This window comes from Panicum hallii, chromosome 2 (genome assembly GCF_002211085.1).
Source record: "Panicum hallii strain FIL2 chromosome 2, PHallii_v3.1, whole genome shotgun sequence".
NCBI lineage: Eukaryota > Viridiplantae > Streptophyta > Magnoliopsida > Poales > Poaceae > Panicum > Panicum hallii.
Genome location: NC_038043.1, coordinates 2,405,679 through 2,414,509, shown reverse-complemented (window position 1 = coordinate 2,414,509; position 8,831 = coordinate 2,405,679).

The window sequence follows — 8,831 nt, the reverse complement described above, 5'->3', positions numbered from 1 at the left end:
ATTTGAAGCTTAACCGCTTGGAGAGTCAAGATGTCGAGTGACGCTTCATCCAAGGGTCAAGCCGATCCAATGGTTGAAGTTCAGAGGGAGAAGTCATCTAAAAGATCAGAGGATAAGAAAAAGAACAGGCTACAAGAAGAGGAAGAAGATTTGGAAACAACCGACGATGAGATGTCATTTCAAGAATGGAAGGCTTGGAGGAAGAAGAAGAAATTGCAAAGAAAGAAAGAGAAATCAAGCACCAAGATTATGATAGAGTCAAGTGATGACTCGGACAACGACTATAAGAGAAGATCTTCAAGCTCTTCAAAGGTGAAGAAAAGAGCCAACTATCACCAAGTTGGTCATGACTATACATTTCAAATTCCTAGTGATCATAGTGCTTCAATTCACATGGGAAAGCCCCCTTATTTTGATGGAACGGGGTATAATCAATGGAAGACCAAGATGTTTGGTTATTTGAGTGCAATTCATAAGGATCTATGGAAAATTATTGAAGTAGGGTGTGAGATCCCGGAAGATGGAGAAGCCACAACACCCGTTCAAGCATATGTCTTACAAAGAAATTATCAAGCTTTGAACATTCTTCACACTTCCGTGAGTCCAGAAGAGTTTGACAAAATTGAAGATTGCTCCACCGCCAAGGATGCTTGGGACACTCTCCAAGTAAATCATCAAGGATCAAGAAAAGTCCGAGAATCAAGAATCAAGACTTTGGAAGATGAACTAAGTCTATTCTCCATGAAGAAAGATGAAACCGTTAAGGAGATGTATAACCGTATGAAAAGGATCACCAATCAAATCAAATCTCTTGGTGGAGACAAATGGGGTGATCGTGAGATAGTGGATAAGCTCTTAACCGTCTACATGGCTAGGGATGTCACATTACCTAGTTTGATAAGAGCGGAAAGAGGTTTCAAGCACTTCACCGCCGAGAACGTTCTTGGAAGAATTGAGGCTCATCATGATCAATTGAAGAGAGTCAAAATAAATCAAGATTTAGCCGACCTACAAGAGCAAGCTGCAAGGAATAATGGGTTGGCTCTTCAAGCTAAGTTGAAAGGCAAAGAAAAGGCATCTCAACCATCAAAGATTGATGACTCTAGTGATAGTGAAGATGATGAGCTTGATGATGAGCAAATGGCCTTTTTCATCAAGAACTTTAGAAGAGTTTTAAGGAAGGGCAACTTTCGAAACTTTGGCAAGAACAAGAATGAATCAAGAAGAAGATCAAGCAAGCCATGCTTCGGTTGCAAGAAAATCGGACATTTCATTGCGGATTGTCCGGAAGAAAAGAAGAAGAACAAGAATGCCAAGGAAAGTTCATCCAAGAGGGATAAGCCAAGATATAAAAGGCATGTTGGTGAAGCTCATCTTGGTCAAGAATGGGATTCAAATGAAGAAAGCAACTCCGACAATGAAGACATTGCAACCATGGCATTCAAGACTTTATCTTCACATCAACCAAGCTTGTTTGAAGATCTCACCGATGATGAAGGTCAAGACCAAATTATGTGCTTGATGGCAAAGAACTCAAAGGTAATATCTCCAAGCTCATCGGATGATGAAATAGATGATGATGATGAAGTTGCTAGTCTTATTAAACAATATGGCAAGAGTGCGGCAACTAGAATAATGAAATTAATAATGAAACTAGATGATCTAGATGAGACTCTTGAATCGCAAGAGGAATTGTTTAGGCTTGAAAGAGAAAAATCCGAGACTCTTGAAAAGAACCTTACCTATGAAAGGAAGGAAAACAAGAGGCTTGGAGAATCTCTAAAAGCTAAGGATAACATGCTTCTTGAGGTAGAAGAGTCATTTACTAGTGAAAAGAGGAAAGTGGATGACTTAACTAAAGAACTTCTTTTAGTTGAAGACACTCATGCTAGATTAAAGAGAGATAATGATAAACTTCAAGAAAGCTTAACAAGCTTGCAAGCCATGAACACGGCACTTGAAGTTAAAGTTAGCACTCTCCTAGTAAGCTCCTCTAACACTTGTAAGACATCAAAGTCATCCAGTCCTTCAACTAGTAATGGTTGTGCACGATGCTTTAATGTTGATATTCAAACTTGTGTGACTAACCATGCCGAAGTGCAAGCCATGAGGAAAGAGATTATTAGACTCACCCAATTGGTACAAGAAGAGGAGATATATCACAAGGGAGTACTCAAGATAAATCCCTCACCGAGGGTAGGTGAGTTTGAGAAGCATACCAAGGGATTTGGTTCAAGATACTTAAGTAAATATGGCTTTGAGAAAGGTAAGGGATTAGGAAAGAATGAAGATGGCACTTCTCAAACCATTCCTTATGTCAAGAATAACAAGAAGGCCGCATTAGGGGCAAGAGGAGGCCTAGTGAACATGACGACTCCCATCCATAGGAGAAGTTGTGAGAAGCAAGGGTTAAGGCAAATCAAGTTTGTGAAGAGAGGCACAACATGTGATGAAGGTGCCAAAATTGTTGCATCCTCTTTGAAGCAAGACAAATTTCAAATACCCAAGACACCAAAAACATTATCTCAAATGTCATTTTATGCGGATTATGTTTTAACTAGGAACCACCATGGTAAAGTGGTTGCTAGGTTTGTGGGTCACCGCTCATGGAACACTAAGGTGAAAAGCCATGTGTGGGTACCCAAAGTGCTTTTGACTAACACTCAAGGACCCAAGTATTGTTGGGTACCTAAAAGAAAGGATTAATCTTGTTTTGTAGGAATACTTTTCCGGTGGATCAACATGGGTAATTGATAGCGGATGCACAAATCATATGACCGGAGAAGGAAGCATATTCGAGAGTTTGAAGGAGTCAAACGATGATTATTACATTACTTTTGCCGGAAATCAAAAAGGAAAAGTGCTTGGTACCGGTAGTATTGATTTAAACTCAAAATTCTCTCTTTCAAAAGTTCTTTTAGTCGAATCTCTCGGGTATAATTTGCTATCCATATCACAACTTTATGCATCGGGTTTCAATTGTTTATTCACTATCGAAGGTGTGACCGTCATTAGGAGAAGCGATGGCTCCATTGCCTTCAAAGGTGTACTCAAGGGAAAGCTTTATCTAGTGAATTTTTCACAAGAAAAGGCTCAACTTGATACATGCTTGGTGGCAAAGTCTAGCTTAGGTTGGTTATGGCATCGCCGACTAGCTCATGTTGGGATGAGAAATCTCAACAAGCTCCTAAAGGGGGATCACATTCTAGGACTAACAAATGTCTCTTTTGAGAAAGATCGTATTTGTAGTGCTTGTCAAGCCGGAAAGCAAGTTGGTGTTCCTCATCCGTCAAAGAGCATCATCACCACCATCAAGCCATTTGAACTACTACACATGGATCTTTTTGGTCCGGTGGCTTATATAAGCATTGGTGGTAACAAATATGGACTTGTCATTGTTGATGATTATTCTCGTTTCACTTGGGTATTCTTTTTGCATGACAAAAGTGTAGTGCAAGAGACATTCAAGAAATTTGCAAAAAGAGCTCAAAATGAATTCGAGACCAAGATCAAGAAAGTGAGAAGTGACAATGGCACCGAATTCAAGAACACCAACATTGAAGAATTCTTAGAAGAAGAGGGCATTGGGCATGAGTTCTCCGTTCCATATACTCCACAACAAAATGGAATTGTTGAAAGGAAAAATAGAACTCTCATTGAAGCCGCAAGAACAATGCTTGATGAATACAAGGTCTCGGATCAATTTTGGGCGGAAGCAATCAACACGGCATGCCACGCTATCAACCGTCTTTATCTTCACAAGATCTTGAACAAGACGACCTACGAGCTTCTACTTGGTAAAAAGCCTAACGTGTCATATTTTAGAGTTTTTGGAAGTAAGTGCTTCATTCTTAACAAGAAGCCCAAGAACTCTAAATTTGCCTCTAAAGTTGATGAAGGTTTTCTTCTTGGTTATGCCTCAAATGCTCATGGGTACCGTGTCTTCAACAAAACCTCCGGTTGTGTTGAAGTTGCGTGTGACGTGACATTTGATGAATCTAATGGCTCTCAAGAAGAGCAAGTTGATGATGTTGTAGGCATGGAAGAATCACCAAACAAGGCGATCAAGAAACTAGCCACTAGTGAAATAAAGCCACAAGAACAAGAGGATCAAGATGATGATGATGTGTTGATGTTCAAAGGGTCATCTACATCAACTTCCGCGGCGCAACCCGGAAACTCCGGTGTTATGTCCGGAGACTCCGGATCTCCTGTCCGGAGTATCCGGACACAGAGCCGGAGTATCCGGGTTACAGAAGATGAACCATCATCTCCACATCAAGATCAACCTCAGGCTGAACAAGAAGTCGAGCCTATACAACATGAAGCTCAAGTTCCTCATCCAAGAATTCATCAAATTATTCAAAAGGATCATCCCGTGGATAACATTCTTGGAAGTATAAACAAAGGGGTAACTACTCATTCTCGTTTAGCAACCTTTTGTGAACATTACTCGTTTGTTTCTTCTTTGGAACCACTTAAGGTTGAAGAAGCTCTGGATGATCCGGATTGGGTGATGGCCATGCAAGAAGAGTTGAACAACTTCACACGGAATGAAGTCTGGTCCTTGGTAGAAAGACCCAAGCAAAATGTCATTGGGACAAAGTGGGTCTTTCGAAACAAACAAGATGAACATGGCGTGGTAACAAGAAACAAGGCAAGGTTGGTTGCTCAAGGCTTCACTCAAATCGAAGGTTTGGATTTTGTTGAGACTTATGCACCCGTAGCTAGGCTTGAGTCAATTCGAATCTTGCTTGCCTTTGCAACTCACCATGATTTCAAGCTATACCAAATGGATGTGAAGAGTGCTTTTCTTAATGGACCAATCTCCGAATTGGTATATGTTGAGCAACCACCGGGTTTTGAAGATCCCCAGCTGCCTAATCACGTCTACAAGCTCCATAAGGCGCTCTACGGGCTTAAGCAAGCTCCTAGAGCATGGTATGAATGCCTTAAGGACTTTCTCTTAAGGAAAGGCTTTGAGATAGGCAAAGCCGATCCTACTCTTTTCACTCGCAAAGTTGACAAAGAAATTTTTGTGTGCCAAATATATATCGATGACATTATATTTGGTTCTACTAATCAATCTTGGTGCGAGGATTTTAGTAGGATCATGACAAAGAGATTCGAGATGTCCATGATGGGGGAGTTGACATTCTTTCTTGGCTTTCAAATCAAGCAACTCAAGGAAGGAACCTTTATTTGTCAAACCAAGTATACCAAGGATATGTTGAAAAAGTTTGACATGGAGAATGCCAAGCCTATCAAGACACCCATGCCGACTAATGGACATCTCGATCTAAATGAAGATGGGAAGGCTGTAGATCAAAAGGTATATCGCTCCATGATTGGATCCCTTCTTTATCTTTGTGCATCTAGGCCCGATATCATGCTTAGTGTGTGCATGTGTGCAAGGTTTCAAGCTAATCCTAAGGAATGTCATCTTATGGCTGTTAAAAGAATTCTAAGATATTTAGTTTTCACTCCATACCTTGGCTTGTGGTATCCCAAGGGCTCCACTTTCAATCTACTTGGCTACTCCGATTCGGATTATGCTGGTTGCAAAGTAGATAGGAAGAGTACATCGGGGACTTGTCAATTTCTTGGCCGGTCCCTTGTGTCTTGGAGTTCCAAGAAACAAAATTCCGTTGCCTTATCAACTGCCGAAGCCGAATATGTTGCTGCAGGTGCTTGTTGTGCACAATTACTTTGGATGAAATCCACCTTGAGAGACTTTGGTTGTAAGTTTAGCAAGATTCCACTCTTGTGTGACAATGAGAGTGCAATCAAGCTAGCGAACAATCCTGTTAACCACTCAAGAACCAAACATATTGACATAAGGCACCATTTCTTGAGAGACCATGAAGCCAAAGGAGATATCGTTTTAAGTCATGTGAGCACCGATAAACAACTAGCCGATATCTTCACTAAACCACTTGATGAGCAAAGGTTTTGTACCTTGAGGAGTGAGCTAAATATTTTGGATTCTCGTAACCTAGTTTGAGATCATGCACATGTTTGAGTGCTGTAGAGAAATTATTTTGAAAAATATACTAGAATTAGTAGGAGTGTGATTTTAAAAGTAATTTGAATCTCTTCTTACTTGCTTGAGACTATTGTTCCCATTGTTGATTGCTGGCTAGTCTCAAGTTAAGTAAGCCTCTCACATCACTAGATCTCTTCTATCAGAATTTTTATTCTCTTTGGAATCCTTCACAGTTTTAGGGGGAGCCGGATACTCCGGTCGTACGTCCGGATACTCCGGATATCCGGATACTCCGGACATACGTCCGGATACTCTGGATGGTAAAACCATCTGATATATACCGCGGGGGGGTCGGTCAAAACCGTTCTATCTCTTATTTTTCACCTCCACCGCGCCTCTCCTCCTCTCCTCTGTCTCCCACTCGCCCAAGGGGAGATTTCCACCATCTTTTCGCGTAAGGTTTGCGAATCGTTGAAGGGAGTGCTTCATCTCGTCCGGAATCTCCGGGGAACGCTTTGGATTTGGAGTTTCCCGCGCTTTCCTCTTCATTAAGGTATTCAAACTTCAAATCGCCCGATCTCTCAATGTAGTGGTCAAAACTAGATATCCTTTGGGGCATTATCTTCCCTCATGTGCAGCAGCTTGTGCCCCAAATTTCATTCAAATCCCATGGGCAAATCTCTAGATTTCATGAAAGTAGGGTTTCCATGTCGATGCCCGGAGACTCCGGATTTGCTGTCCGGATACTCCGGACTGTCCGGAGTATCCGGACATATTTCCGGACTCTCCGGATTCTAGAGTTTCAGCCTATCTGTCTCATTCCTATTTCGTCTAGCTGTTCCTAATCGATATATCCTATATCCAGGCTATGGGACGTGAGCGTGCACAGGCTTCTTCCGGTCAGAGACGGCAAAAACGCCGTCATGATCCTCAAATCCAAGAGGAGGAAGTTTCTCCTCCTAGTCCTCCTCCACGAGAACTTCGTCCTCGTCACCGTCCGGGCAAAGAGCCTGCAGGAAGCAGCTCACAAGCCCGTCCACCTCGTCAAGCTCCTTACATGATGCCGAGTATGGCAGCGCCTCCTCCTTCTCGGGCTAATCCATCGAGACGGGGAATTGCTTGGGAAATCTGCCCTCGCACTCCTCCTCGTCTTCAAGTTGAATATCCACAAGATCAACGTACATATCCAAGGTGCCCAAAGCTTCACCGTCCTCAAATTCTCACCGAGTTCACTGTTTCAATGGGACGGAACTATTTCAAGCAGACTGTGGCTCTTACGGATGCACGCAAGGAGGATGTTTACAAGTATGAGAAGGCTGAAAATTTGGAAAGGAGATTTTGGTGTCAGTTGCATCAAGATTTCTACTCCTCTGTTGTCATGCGCAAGGGCAAAGCTCCTATTGTTCCTTGCAAGTATGTTGATTGGGATTATTTTGAGAAGATGAATGACCCATTCTTCAATCAAGCTATTGCAAAGTGCAAGGAATTTGGTCTTTATGACATCATGGGCTTTCGGTATGATTGGAATGAAGAGATTCTTGCTCAATTTCACTCCTCTTTATTTTATGACGCAAGGCAAATTGCCTTCTTTTGGACTACCGAGGGAGTGAAATATGGAGTTGACTACATGACATTCTCTAGACTCCTTGGACTTGGCTCAGAGGATGAGAAGAGGGATCCCATTCATGTGGAACATCAGTTAAAGCCAAGTCAATTACCGGCTATTTTCTACAACCCTATTCTAGCGGAAGCCGGCAATGCAAGCACTCTTCAACCATTCTACTACACCATGAACCAATTCTTTCGTGCCACCATTGATGCTAAGGATGGTGATGCCACTGCTCTTAGGTACTTTGCTTGCAATCTCCTTGCCCGTGTCATGCCAGGTGGGCGACCTTTCTCCATTATGGATTTCATTTGGAATGAGTTAAGGAGGACGATGAATGATCCCCAAAAGTTTCTACCATCTGCTCCTTACATTATGTATATGATTGAGAGGGTCACCAAGGTCACCTTTCCCAAGGATTGCAAACACGCTGCCCTACATCTTCGTCCTCGATCCAGTGATGCACCACATGCCCCTCCTCTTCATGCCGGTGCAACAAGGAACCCAAGGTTTGATCCAGCTCCATCTTATGCGGGTCCATCTTCCTCTCGTCGTGGTCATCATGATTCATTCATCAAGAGAGCTCTTAAGAGCATTTTCTGCATGTGCAAGACTGCAACTCACGAGATTAATGAAAACCGCCGTGACATTATTGAGATTAAGAGTCACTTGGGGCTTCCGGCGGATCCATATCATGAGTTGCCCGAGTTTGATGACCCATTTGCCGAATGGGATGCTGCGGATGAGGCCGCCACTGCTGCTGCTCATGCTCCTCTTCCTCGCCCACGTCAGCGCACCCGTGCCCCTACACGATCCCGTCGCTCTCCTCCTCGTGGCCAAGAGATTTTTGATGAAGAGGAAGAGACCGAGGAAGAAGCACCTCCAAACTACCGCGAGATCCCCGATTCGGATGAAGATGAGGATACCTCCGATGAGGATGCCCAAGATGATGATGAGTAGAAGCTCTTCTTGCCTGTTTTCATCTCCTTTTTGGCACTTGATGACAAAGGGGGAGTGAAAATACCATTTATGTACTCATTTGGGCTTTGTATCAACTTTATGCGTGTCTTTTGAACAATTCTCATGTAAGGACTATGTGGTGTGGGGAACTTTGTAATGTGTGCTACTCTGTGGTCTACTAGTTTGCAGTTTATTTTTAAGGATGAGCTGATAGTGTGATCTTAATTTGATTATGATGCAATGTTATTTTTCTGTGTTCTGTCCTGATGGTCCGGATAC